Raw genomic sequence first — 12781 nt, forward strand, 5'->3', positions numbered from 1 at the left:
ATAGAACTCGGCTGAGAAATATTTCTAAGATGATATAAACAAGACCAAACCATAGATCTGACATGTACATCCATTGTTAGACTGAGGTTTCCAACAGAAGGGTAATGTTTATCGCAAGGAAGTCAACAAAGTCTGTTGATGACCCTCAGTACAAGCTTATGTGAAGCACAGATGAAGATTAGTTACCAACCATCCAGATTTTAATGGAATCTAAAACCCGAGGGCAATACCTGAAGCTTAGACATCTCTATGATCTAAAGGAGATGTACAGCTGAATAGCTATCTGCATATAAGTGGTGAGGGATATATTTACAGGCGATACCGTTTTGAAACTCTTTAGTCTTTAGTTGTTATAAAGAGAAGGATTACGTTTGTATTGTTTGTTTTAAAGGAGCGTTCTTTAAATAGCCAGGTACCCGAAACCAGTGAAATGTTTATAATCATGACACTCATGACCGGTAGCTTCCAACAGACTTTTAAACAAAGGCGGAGGTAAAATTTCATAAGGTTTCCAGGCTTCTGAGAGCAACAGGCTGCTTTCATTGAATCGACTGGGTTTGTTAGTTTGAGAAATGAAACAGGTGGAAATCTATCGTAAATACCAGGTCAGGCTGAAAAGAATACATGTTTCTTATAATATTGACTTTCTTAACAAAAAAAAGTCAGCAATATAGGATCACCTTAATGCCACAATGTACATTTTCCAAAGAGAAAGTCATACAAAAGTTATGTAGGATCCCTCAGTTTACCTGCCTTTGCTGACTGGTGTATGAATAATAGTCTTTATATAAGCCTTTCATGGAAAAGGGACACGAAAGGTATTTAGGAGGTACTCAACACACTTAATGCCATGGCTATAGCAGATGGCTCCAGCATTGAGTCAGCAGCCAGACCAACAAAGCGAACAAGGACAATATTTGTGAGAGCAAAGTTTCTCAGGAAGAAAACCTTTTTTGTCTGTTCTGTCAGTAAAAAAACATCCACTGATCATCCCATTACAATAAATCCAACACCACTCTCCTGTACACTCTTCATAATGATTAATTGCATCAGTGTCTTAGCAAATGAACAGAAGATATATTGGTAAAGAAAGTCATATTTAGTAAATTGAAACGTGTTCTGATGAGGCTCATTTGTTAGAAAAACCCTTTTAAAAATAAAATTTAGGCAGGTATTAAGCATACTTTTCATTAAGCCGACATTTCTTTATTAAATATATATTTTTTTCATTAATCTGATTTAATATTAAAATCTTCTAAGAAAATAGATGTCATCTTTTCATTAGCTGCAAACAGCAAATCATTATAATTAACAGAAATAAGGGTTTGAAAACTTCGGAATGTGTGTATTTAATTTATATTCAATTCAATTCAATTCAAATTCAAAAATACTTTATGAATCCCAAAGGGAAATTAAATGTTGTTATAGCTCATATTATGGTTTCCTCAAAGAGCCGTTGTAGATGCTGATGGCTGTGGGCAGGAAGGATCTCCTGTAGTGCTCCGTCTTACAGCAGATCTGATGAAGCCTTTGACTGAAGACACTGTTGTTGTAGGACAGTCTTATGAAGAGGATGCTCAGGGTTCTCCATAATGTTCTTCATTTTATGAAGAATCCGTCTTTCCACAATAATCTCCAGAGGTTCCAGAGGAGTCCCCAGAACAGAGCCAGCCTTTTTTATCAGCTTGTTGAGCTTTTTTAAGTCCCTGGCTCTGATGATGGCAGAAGAGATCACACTTTCCACAACAGACTTATACAAGATATGCAGCATCTTGCTGCAAACACCAAAGGACCTAAGCTTCCTCAAGAAGTACAGTCTGCTCTGTCCCTTCTTGTAGATGGCTTCACAGTTGCATCTCCACTCTAGTCTATTGTCCAGGTGAACACCGAGGTATTTATATTCCTCCACCACCTCCACTTCTTCTCCCATGATAGAAATAGTTTTTGACTTATTCCTGTTTCTCTTAAAATCTACAATCATCTCCTTTGTTTTAGTCACGTTCAAAATGAGATGATTGTTTCCACACCATGCCACAAAGCGGTCCACCACCTTCCTGTACTCAGCTTCTTGTCCATCTCTGATCCACCCCACGACTGCAGAATCATCCGAGTATTTCTGCAGATGACAGGAGTCTGTCTTGTACTGGAAGTCTGAGGTGTACAGAGTGAAAAGGAATGGTGAGAGTACAGTCCCCTGTGGTGCTCCTGTGCTGCTGACTACCTGGTTAGACTCACAACCCTTCAGTCTCACAAACTATGGTCTGTTTGTCAGGTAGTCTTTAATCCAGGAGATTGTTGAGGCCTCCACCTGAGTCTTCTGGAGTTTCTGACAGAGCAAATCAGGTTGGATTGTATTAAATGCACTGGAGAAATCAAAGAACATGATCCTCACAGTGCTACTGGCTTTGTCCATATGACAGTGGGTTTGTTGAAGCAGGTGTATGATGGCATCTTCAACTCCAACTCCACAGCGATAAGCAAACTGAAGGGGGTCCTGATGGTTTACTGTTTGCTTACTCAGGTGGGCCAACAGGAGTCTCTCTAGGACCTTCATGATGTGAGATGTCAGGGCAACAGGTCTATAGTCATTGAGGACTGATGGGTGAGTTTTCTTTGGTACCGGAACAAGACAGGAGGTCTTCCACAACACCGTAACCTTCTTCTGGGCCAGGCTAAGGTTGAAGAGGTGCTGCAGAATCCCACAGAGCTGCTCTGCACAGGCCTTCAGGACTCTAGGGCTGACATTATCTGGACCTATAGCCTTATTCCTATTCAGTTGTCTCTTCACCTGACTTCTTGAGACACACAGGTGGAAGGGGGAAGCAAAGGAAGCATCAGCATCTTCTGATATGGTTGAAGGCAAACATGTAGAAGCAGAAGGGTCTAGGGCTGAGGTGGAAGATAAAAAATGTGAGGTGTTACTGGACAGCTGTGGGTCCTGTGGGTCAAAGGAAGATGGAATGCCTGTTTGGCTGTGAGCAGGAGAGGAGGATGTGAAGCTTGTTTCTGAACTGAACCTATTGAAGAATGTGTTCAGTTCATTGGCTCTGTCCAGACCTTCATCAGTCCGATCATCCTTCTGCTTGAAGCCTGTGATCTTCTTCATCCCTGTCCACACATCTCTGATATTGTTTTGCTGGAGCTTGCTCTCCAGCTTCTTCTTGTACACCTCCTTGCTGTCTCTTATCTTGACTTTAAGTTGCTTCTGTATAATCCTCAATAATTCTCTGTGTCCTTCTCTGAAGGCTCTTTTTTTCTTGTTAAGCAGGTCCTTCAGGTCACTGGTGATCCAAGGTTTGTTATTGGGGAAGCATCTCACGGTTCTGGTGGAGATGATGTTATCCACACAGAAGTTTATATAGTCGGTTACACACTCAGTCATGGCATTGATGTCCTCTCCATGTGGCTGGCACAGTGCGTCCCAGTCTGTAGCCTCAAAGCAACCTTGCAGAGCTTCTTCAGCTTCCTGTGACCATTTTCTCACAGTCCTCTTTATTACAGGTTACCTCTGAACAAGGGGCTTATATTTCGAGCAGAGAAAAACAAGATTGTGATCTGATTTGCCTAGCGGAGGTCTTGCTGTAGAGATGTTTGGGGTTGTAGTTGAAGTATTATTTGAGCTTTTGAGATATTAATCAGCTGCTCCCGGTTGTAAGAACAACCCCGTTGCCATGGCAATGCATCATAACAAATGTCCAAAAATAGAACGTATTAAGAAAAATCCTCCAAGCTGCACAGCATCCAACACTGGAGTGGACAGTCATCCAAAAAAAATCAACTGTATCCACCACAAGAGGAATAGTTCCCAAAAAAGAATAAATCAGAATCAAAAGTAACAGAGCTGCTCCAACCTGCTGCCACCTTGAGCGGCGCAATTCATATATAACAATATATATCTTATATATTTATATATATTTATATCTTGTGTTTCACTTAGTGAATTGAGTTACTAAAATAAATACACTTTTTAATAATGTTCTAATTATTGAATATGAGGGTATATAACCATAACCTGTGTGGTGTTAGCTCGAAGTTACTTTTTGTGCCAAACTACACATTGTTCTGAGAAACCTTCCTGCAGAATGACTTACGGTATAGTTTAAGTGGGGTGATAAATGCTGCCGTCAGATGTGCTGTTAAATCCTCATCAGGACAACATGGACTAATTTAGAAAAAAACGACTTTAAGCTGCTTCCCTTCACCCCTGCTGTTTCACACAATTACTGCACAGCTCAGCAAAGGATCCCAGTCACAAAGGCATTGTGGAGAAATAGAACTATGATGTTTGCTGTGTGCATAAGCATAATGATACTGAACAGAACCAGAGCACAAATGATATGTCTGAATGCTACAAGAATTTTATTTACTTCAATTACAGTTGTTGTCACAAGATATCACTGCCCATAGTAGCGAATTACGTGGAGACTGGGATCACTAAAGAATGCTTTTAAATCTTTGGGTAGTGTCCCAGTTTACATCTCCAAGCATGTTGTTACATCTGCTCCCAGAAATATTTGCTTCTGACTTGACAGCTCATCATATCAATCTTCACCTTTAAAACTTCCATTTGAGCTGGACATTTTGCCATTACCGCTCTCCTCTTGTGCAGCCACCGTGTTATGCTTTTAGTGTGGTGTTCTGTCTCCACCAATTCTCAACAGTCTTGTGTTTGCTGCCCTTTAAGCTCTTTTGCACATGCTTTTTTGCAAATAGTCAAAATCTGTTCCTCAGGTTTTGTATAGTGCAAAATATTCTGTTTATCTGCCTTTGATTCCAGCAGCTTCCAACAGATTCCAACAGCTTTTTTCTCTGTGGTGATGAATTATGCACAATGTGGTTGAATCCAAAGAAGGCAATTGAGAGTGGATGGTCAGGACTCTGTACTAATAGAACTTGATTTGGGATTAGGTTGGTGGTTCTGTGGTTCTTTGTTCTGTGACTGAGCCCAAGACAAACTAGTACTTGTGTTGCTTTTTGGCCTCTGGCCTGTCAGCATCTCTGAAAATCACTTGATATTCAGCTGGGGCTCCTGGACTGCTGTTGGTGGAAAACAGGAGCTGGAGACTGCAAAGGCTGCTCTCTTATTACAAGGGTCACATTAAGTTTGTTTCCTTGCATGAGTTAGAATATTAAAGGGGCTTTTCCTCAGAAACAGGAGGTGTGCAAATTATTCTCTTAGAAGGCCCACACATTTTTAGATTAATGAAACACAGCAGGGAAATCAGCTTTCATGGTTATGTTGAAGGAATAAATGATGATGATGTTGCATAGATGATTGTCTGCTGTCTATCTGACTGCTACACGACACATCACTTAAATGAAATAAACTAAATAAGGGGACACAAAGGTTGTCAGACTCATCATTACTATGATCTTTGTAGGATAATGGCTTTTTGCCAATTGGTGATTACTCTGCAGAGTGTTAACCTAATATACTGATGGATTGCGTCTGATGATGAAGACACAGTCAAATAAGTAAAAGTGGAATTGAACTGATTTTCAAAAAGTGAGAAAAAAAAAAAGAGTGGAAATTATGACAGCATCCTGACTGTTACTGAAATACCAAATTACTGTTTTCCCTGTCCTGTCATCCACTCCTCCCTTTCTATAAGGAGCAGAGGGAGTCTGTGTGGGTGAGGAACGGGTGCTGCGTCTTTCTCTCCTTCCTGTTCTGCTGGTTGATTCCTCTCACATGAGCCTGCAGCAGTAGAAAGCAAAGATACTAAAACAGACACTAAAAGAATCAGAGGCTTCTCAGATAGTTTAGCTTTTGAGAAGCTCCCCAAATTTGAAAAACAAGCTGTCAGAAAGTGGGTTATTTAGTTGGTCTTTGCATGTCTTGCAGATGCTGAGACTTCTACATGCAGATTTTGAGGTTTTACATTTAACATTTATATTTCACAGAGTGGAAAATTTTGCATCTGAAGATGGGAGTAAGATTCACAGCATGGTGCTGTAAATACAGTTTGAGGCTGGTTCCCATATTACAAGCCCAATTAATTAAATATTAGGCTATTTCACTGGACCCTTACTAATATCTATTTAATTAATTTTTTCATTTTATACTCATGTACTATTACTTTAAAATTATTATTATTATTAAACTGTGGGAAATAACCAATTTACACAATAACTATGCCAATAGAGTGCCCTTGGGTTACTTTGAAATGCTAACTGCTATCAGAACTAGACTGTGGCTATCCTTTGCAGGTAGACTGCAAAGACATGAGCAAATTTGTTGGCACCCCAGTAAAGATGTGTATCAACTTCAAATAAATTATTCAAGTAGCATAATCTCGCACTAAACATTTGAGAAAAATCAAACCTTTAATGCAAGAGAATTTATACTGATTTGGGGGAAAAATGTTAAGAAATAATTGTTTTTAGCAAAATCAGCGGTGGCACAATTTTCAAGCTTATTTTTAATTTTTCTTAACTTTTTAAGTTGATCAGAGTTTCTTGGAACTTCTAATTGGTAATCCACAACTATTTGATTCCCTGGGGAAACAAATGCCTGTTTCTTTTAAGCAGTGACAATAGGCTAGAAATGTTACAGGAGAAAACCAAGTGCTGTCATATTAGAAAATGAGGATTGTACAAAAAAAAAACTGACATTCGAGGTACAAACAACTGTGCTACTTTACTGTTGATTTTCTACTTCTTCCAACAGCCATGAGATATATAAGTGAGGTTAAGTGGTAACTCTGTCTACTGCATGACTATATGACCCCTAACAGGATTAAATGTGCACAGAAAATGGACAAATTGATATTAGGTGATTAATCCCCCTAAATACAGATGTGACATACTGCCACCTATTGATTTTATTCCTAGATTGATTTTGGGAAACAGTCAACTTATTCATAGAATCCGGCCTTAATGATAATGGTGGCATTAAAAAGCAGATTAACACATTTGGTATTCTGTGTATACAATATAGCATACAACACCAGGATGACAGAGATGAACAGTGTGGGCTAAGATGGTTCTAGGCATCACATGAGAGTACAAAGTAAAGCAGAAATAAACCATTTGTCACATCATAGTTAAATGTATTGCCAAAAGGTGAACTCTGGATCATTTAAAATAAAGTCAAGTATATTAGTTGTGAATTAACAAATGAAGACTAAATATCTGTTCTGATTTATTTGGGTTGCTGCTGGTGATGCATATAGAAAAATATCTGTCCAGCTTCAATCACAATAAAGGACAAAAGAGTTGAGTATGTCCTCTCTGAATCAAACGTGACATCACACAAGACATTTTTGACAATTTTATGTTCTCAGTCCTGTATGAACAGTTTGGGAATGGCCCTTTTCTGTACCAATGAGTGCAAACTAGTCCACCAAGCAAGACCTCAACTTTATAGAACACCTTCAGGATGAATTAGAGCTGAGGTTGTAAGCAACACTTACTCATCCAACATCAGTGTCTGACCTCATAAAAGCTCTCCTGGAAGAATGGTACAAGTTTCACAAATGCACTCTCCTAACCCCAATAGAAAAGCCTTCCCAGAATAGTTGAAGCAGTTATAGCTGCAAAGGAGAGGGTAACATCACATTAAACCCTATGGATTAAGAGTGGGATGTCACACAAACTCATACATGTGTGAAGGTAGATGAGAGAAACGTTATTGTAATATAGGTATCAGACATGAAAAATAAACACTATGTAGCCTTAGATTCCACTTACAGAAAAGAAATAACATCTATTAGAAAGGACAATATAATAATTTTAAGATGCTCAGCTTAATCTAATGAATAAAAAAGAATTCATAACATGACAAAATCATTTCAACAGATTACTTTTATACACTAATCAGTATCAAAAGGCAGCTCTGTAATTACTTTTATGTTAAATATTTTGATTCCCTTTTACCAGGATCTCTTGTATCGGTACAGAAATGGATTTGCTTTAAGTACCTACCATACTGTACTACGAGTGCTTGTGCAGCTGTTGTTTTTGTTCCAGTTGTTTTATTTGTGATTGCGCTACTGTTCACTCAAAATACGATTCCTATTCCTAATAGCCTGTTGATTCATGTTTTTAGTGGCCTATGTACTTAAATGAGATTTGATAAGTGAGCACATCATTTTCTAATCTGAATAAAAACTAGTGTCCCTGTCAAAATTGCTAAAAAATAGGAGTATGAGTGGGGTTGCATATGGTTTAACCCTTAAAATTCACATCATTTTTAATGCCATTTAATGCGCTAACTAGTAAGGTAATTATTTGAAAGCTATATGTGTTTATATTTATTTCAGAATTTAACTAAGGTTTGCTTTTAAAAGTCCAATTTTCTGTAGCTGTTATTATGGTGGAAATGCATACTTTTCTGAAGTAACAAACTTGATCTGCTGGTTGAATAAAGGACTATTTATTCAGATCATCGAAAAAGGAAGCACTTTAATCTAAGGACAATAACTGAAAGTGTCAAGTCAACATCTAAAAATGTTGAAGTTGTGACAATTGTTGTGATGAATATTCTGTTTTGGGTCACGAAAACAGAGTAAAATATACAAGAATGGTGGATTTTAAGGTTTCTTAGCTTTTAACATGCAATTCATTATCTTAGTGTACTACATTTTGGAAGGGCTTTCAATGCTCCGCTAAATGAAATTACTACTTGAAGTTGGGACTTCAATGTTAAAAAACGATTGTTGCAAAACGATTGTTAAATGATGATGGTCCACCGGTAGTTTCAGAATCCCTTTTGCTTCAAAGATATTTTTATCCTTTAGCACACTAAAACATGAAAGCATGTGTAGTGTTGAAATATCCCATGGTTCTAGACACACTCTACACACTCCTTCACATGGTGACTTATGACAGTATACTAAGTGGCCATAAGTGCTTTTTTATGGTATCATGTAGTGGGCCTACACCAGTCCTTAGTGATCATATTGTGTCCATGGAGACGTAAAAGGGACAGGCCCTGTAAATCAAGCTGCTTCACATTAGTGATGGCTAATTAGCCCGTAGCACTGATGACTAGAGGCTGTCTTATGCTCATTGCTGCCGTATGTCTCATCATCGGGGCCTCAGGAGAAGCTCCAGCTTTGTGTTTTCATGGATCATTTTACATCTCCCTGGGGTGCATTGGCAATGACACGATTTAAGAACCTTTTTTGCACTAAACAGAAGAAATGCACAGATGTGAATAAGAAGCACAAATGGGACCAGTTAACCTCATGCTGCTTGCCTCATAAAACAATGTTCGGGCCTGGAATCAGCATGGTGTGGGAGGGTTGTGGCTATATATTTCTTTTTATGAAGTCTGGCAATATCTTCCTATTCTCTGTAACAACCTCTTTGGCTGCTTGCCCTGCTGGCAGTGGAGGTAGCCTGTAAAGAACTCTCAATGTAGATGATTAATTTTGAGGACACTTTCTTGTCAAAAGGACCTTTACACTTTATAGAAGCAATGTGTTCTGTCAGGCCTTTGAAATTCAAATGATGTCTTCCACTCGGCGTCCCACTGACGGCTTTGAACATCTCCATAAAAGGAGAGCAACTGAGATGGGACCGACAGGAGCTGAAGGAAAACAGAGAGGTAGAATCAGTTCCTTCCTAACAGATGACAGGACCAAACCCAGAAGACAAAAATAAACTATTAAAAAGGAGATGTCAAAGGATTTGAAATGTATAGAAACATCGCTATTTTTATAACAGCACTACTGCTACTTCTCACTTATTGGCAGGCGTAAAGATAAAAGACTGTGGGGATAGAGTCAAAATGAGCTAAAACATTTTTATTTACTCCATTAGCTTTCTGAAAATTTGTTTATGTGCAGTGGTTGCAAGGTGACAAAGATGCAAATACACCTACATGTTCAAACATGTTTTAGTGATTCATTATTACTTCAAGTTGTATTGGAAGAAGAATTTATCTCAAATACATTTACACTTCATCACAAAGACTTTTGGAAATAATTTTTTTACAATTAAAATATTAACTCAGTGGGTTTTAGCAGATGTGACAGTTGTTGACCACCTCAATGTGTATGTCTATACACGCTAACAATTTCTATTGTCACAAGATCAACTTAATGAAAGGGGATGATTTACAAGTGTGCATTCAGCTTGGCTTTCTTGTAGTTGCTGAGACATTAAATCAAAACTATGGAAAAGATAATCAATTAATCCCAACTCAATCCAGGACAGAATGCAAAAGGGCGTGACTAAACAAACAACAACAGATATATAAATAGAGGAGACAGAGGTTTCCACCATAAACCGGAAAAAGACAAGCCGCCTCCGAGCTGCCTCTGAGCTGCCTCTGGCCATTCAGATGGTTAAATCCCAAACAACCATGACCTTTCAAAAATAACTGACAGCTATCCTGCAGATGTCTGGTCCACCAACTACGCCATGAGTACATCATTCCCTTGACCTGCGAAGCCAGCGGTCCTTATACAAGTCTGCTGATTCAGGCCTGTGAGTACCTCAGTTGGTGATTCAGGGGAGGACTGACTTCTACCGCTCTCACTGGATTGAGCGTTTCATGAAACATGTGGAGACATCTAAAAAAGCACCCTTATCCTGACTTTTTAGTTTAACCTACAGTACTGTTGAACAGTATTTGCTCTGTAACAGATTTCCCTCTCTTCTTTCAAAGACAACCAAATTTTCAGTTTTGCTGTCCAAATGAGGTTAATTACTGTTAATTTATGATTTAGCGAGGGTGCAAATTTATTTTCATATAGGGTCAAATTTGTTTTGGATAACTTTTTTCCCTTAATAACGTAATAACTTGTATTTGGTTATCTTTGTCTGAAAGCATAGCAAAAGCAGAAGTAATCTGTAAGGGTGTACAGCAGTGAAAATTGATGAATAGATTTATTCTGTGAAGTTTAGACCAGATGAAAACCCAGGCTTTTTTTAAAATCTGTTTTGTTCTTGCTCATGAAGAAATCACTCTGATCAGAAATGAATTTTTTGTAGTTACATGTAATCATGGAGGGGAATAATTAAAATAAACGCTGTTACTAATGGCGTTACTTTTTTCAGTAATGAGTAATCAAATGAATTGTGACAGGCCGTGGCAAATCCAGGAAGTTTACCTATGGTTATTTTGAGTTATTCCAGATTAATGAAAGAGTGGAGTCAAAGCTTTCCAATGATGTCAAAGCTGTGGAAATAAAAAAAGAATTGAAGAAGATATGACAATTTGAATGATAGCACTCTCCAAAGTACTTAAAGCAGAAAATAGGCTTCAAAGTTTTGTTGGAATCACCCTGGAAGCTGGGCTGTAACAAAAGCTGTTAATTTGAATAAGTTTGAATTGCTTGCTGCAACACCACCCCCAACAATGTTTGTCAACAGAAGCTCCAATGACTGCACTGTCATTGAACTCATGGCAGTATTTTTTCTATATTAAGATAATTTACAGCACTGCCTTACAATATTTGTGTGCATTTCACAAACATCTTTTAACTGTCCAAACACACACAAGAAAAACTAAGTAAAAAACTTAACTTGACATTTACAAAATTGAAAAATGTCAACTGTTGCATAATGACTGCAACTTGGTCTGAAATTAACATGTTGACACATGACCCTAACATGACCCTAACCTTAACCCTTCCTGCTCTTTTTAATTGCTGTTTTTGTTTTTTTAAAGGAACTTGCTCTTTTTGTTTTTTTAAAGGAACTTTTCAAATAAAGTGTTTTATGAGCCATTTTAAAATACAAAGTAATCCGACCAGTCTTTCTGGTTGCAGCAATCAATCACTCAATAGGTGGGACAATGAGACAGACAGCAGTTTGGGGGTTGGTAATCAGTGTTTGTGTCTGATCAGAATGCAGGTACGAATGGAACTATGGGCCAATAGTTTACACGTTTTGAGTCGGTGTTTCTAAAAAGGGGAAATTCTGAACAGGGAAAACATAGGAAATAGTTATCTACGCTTTTAATATTTGACTTGTCAGGTTCACATGAATCTATCCGCTTCGCTGAAAATACATGATTTATTTTCAATATTATGCATCAAAATAGTCAAAAGATGTCAAACTCACTCCATGTGAAACTGAAAGGTATTCCTGCAGACTTCGATGCCTCTGATCCAATAAGTTGTTCTAGCATGTTTTCTTTTCGCTGGTGTCTTCTTGGTGGATGTTGTCATCGCTAACGTTTCTACTGTATGCCGGTTTGCTTCAAGATGTCAGATGATTCTCATGTCCTCCCACTCTCTTTCTGCTGTTAAGAAATCCCTCTGTATGTTGCACATGGTCTCTGGAGAAAGTTTGCGGGTACAAGACTGTGTTCCAAGAGAAAAATTATGTTTTCTTCTCCCGTAGCATTTACAGTCAAAGTTACGGATCTTCTACATTTCACTGTCTCTGTCTTCTTCAAATGTTGTGATGGCAATAGCTTCTGATATCTTACGTTCTAGCTCCTCTGCTGCCAGTCCAAAGCTTTCTTCATCATCCTCGTCTTGGGTTAATGTCAGCTAGAAACTACAAATGTTCTCCAAAGTTATGCAGTCACTATCATCAATTTATTTTGCTTCATCTCCTTCTGATTCAGAATCTGAAGAGAGTCCGGCATCATCATCGGTCCTGGTGAACATCTACTCCCACAGCGAACGCTGTAACAAACATGGTTCAGTTCTTGGATCATGCGTTCAGCTTGGTACATCTTGAAGAAAAACACATTCCTATTCAAATACCAGCTGCTGTAAGTAGCCCTGTGCTAACTTCAAGCACACAGCTTATTGGCCGACATGCATAACAAAAGCTAGCGCGGGAGCCAAACTGAATGAGTTGTGGGTTTTCCTTC

General features: G+C 38.4%; 1 protein-coding gene across 3 annotated transcripts in view; it reads right to left on the minus strand.

Moving 5' to 3' along the window:
- Positions 1–12781, minus strand: part of lrrn1 (leucine rich repeat neuronal 1) — a 114944-nt gene that overhangs the window by 46874 nt on the left and 55289 nt on the right. The window contains exons 1-2 of one of the 3 annotated variants that reach the window (XR_007035439.1): positions 12019–12728; positions 4339–9535 (exon numbers count right to left, since the gene is read on the minus strand). The exons of 1 other annotated variant lie outside the window; for it this stretch is intronic. The gene's annotated coding sequence lies outside the window, so the exon portion shown is untranslated. Of the gene's footprint in view, positions 1–4338; positions 9536–12018; positions 12729–12781 lie in introns of those variants that run through there. One more of the 3 variants, XM_047347810.1, reaches the window with a different exon arrangement.

Source organism: Girardinichthys multiradiatus, chromosome 20, assembly GCF_021462225.1.
Source record: "Girardinichthys multiradiatus isolate DD_20200921_A chromosome 20, DD_fGirMul_XY1, whole genome shotgun sequence".
In the NCBI taxonomy this organism is placed as follows: Eukaryota; Metazoa; Chordata; class Actinopteri; order Cyprinodontiformes; family Goodeidae; genus Girardinichthys; species Girardinichthys multiradiatus.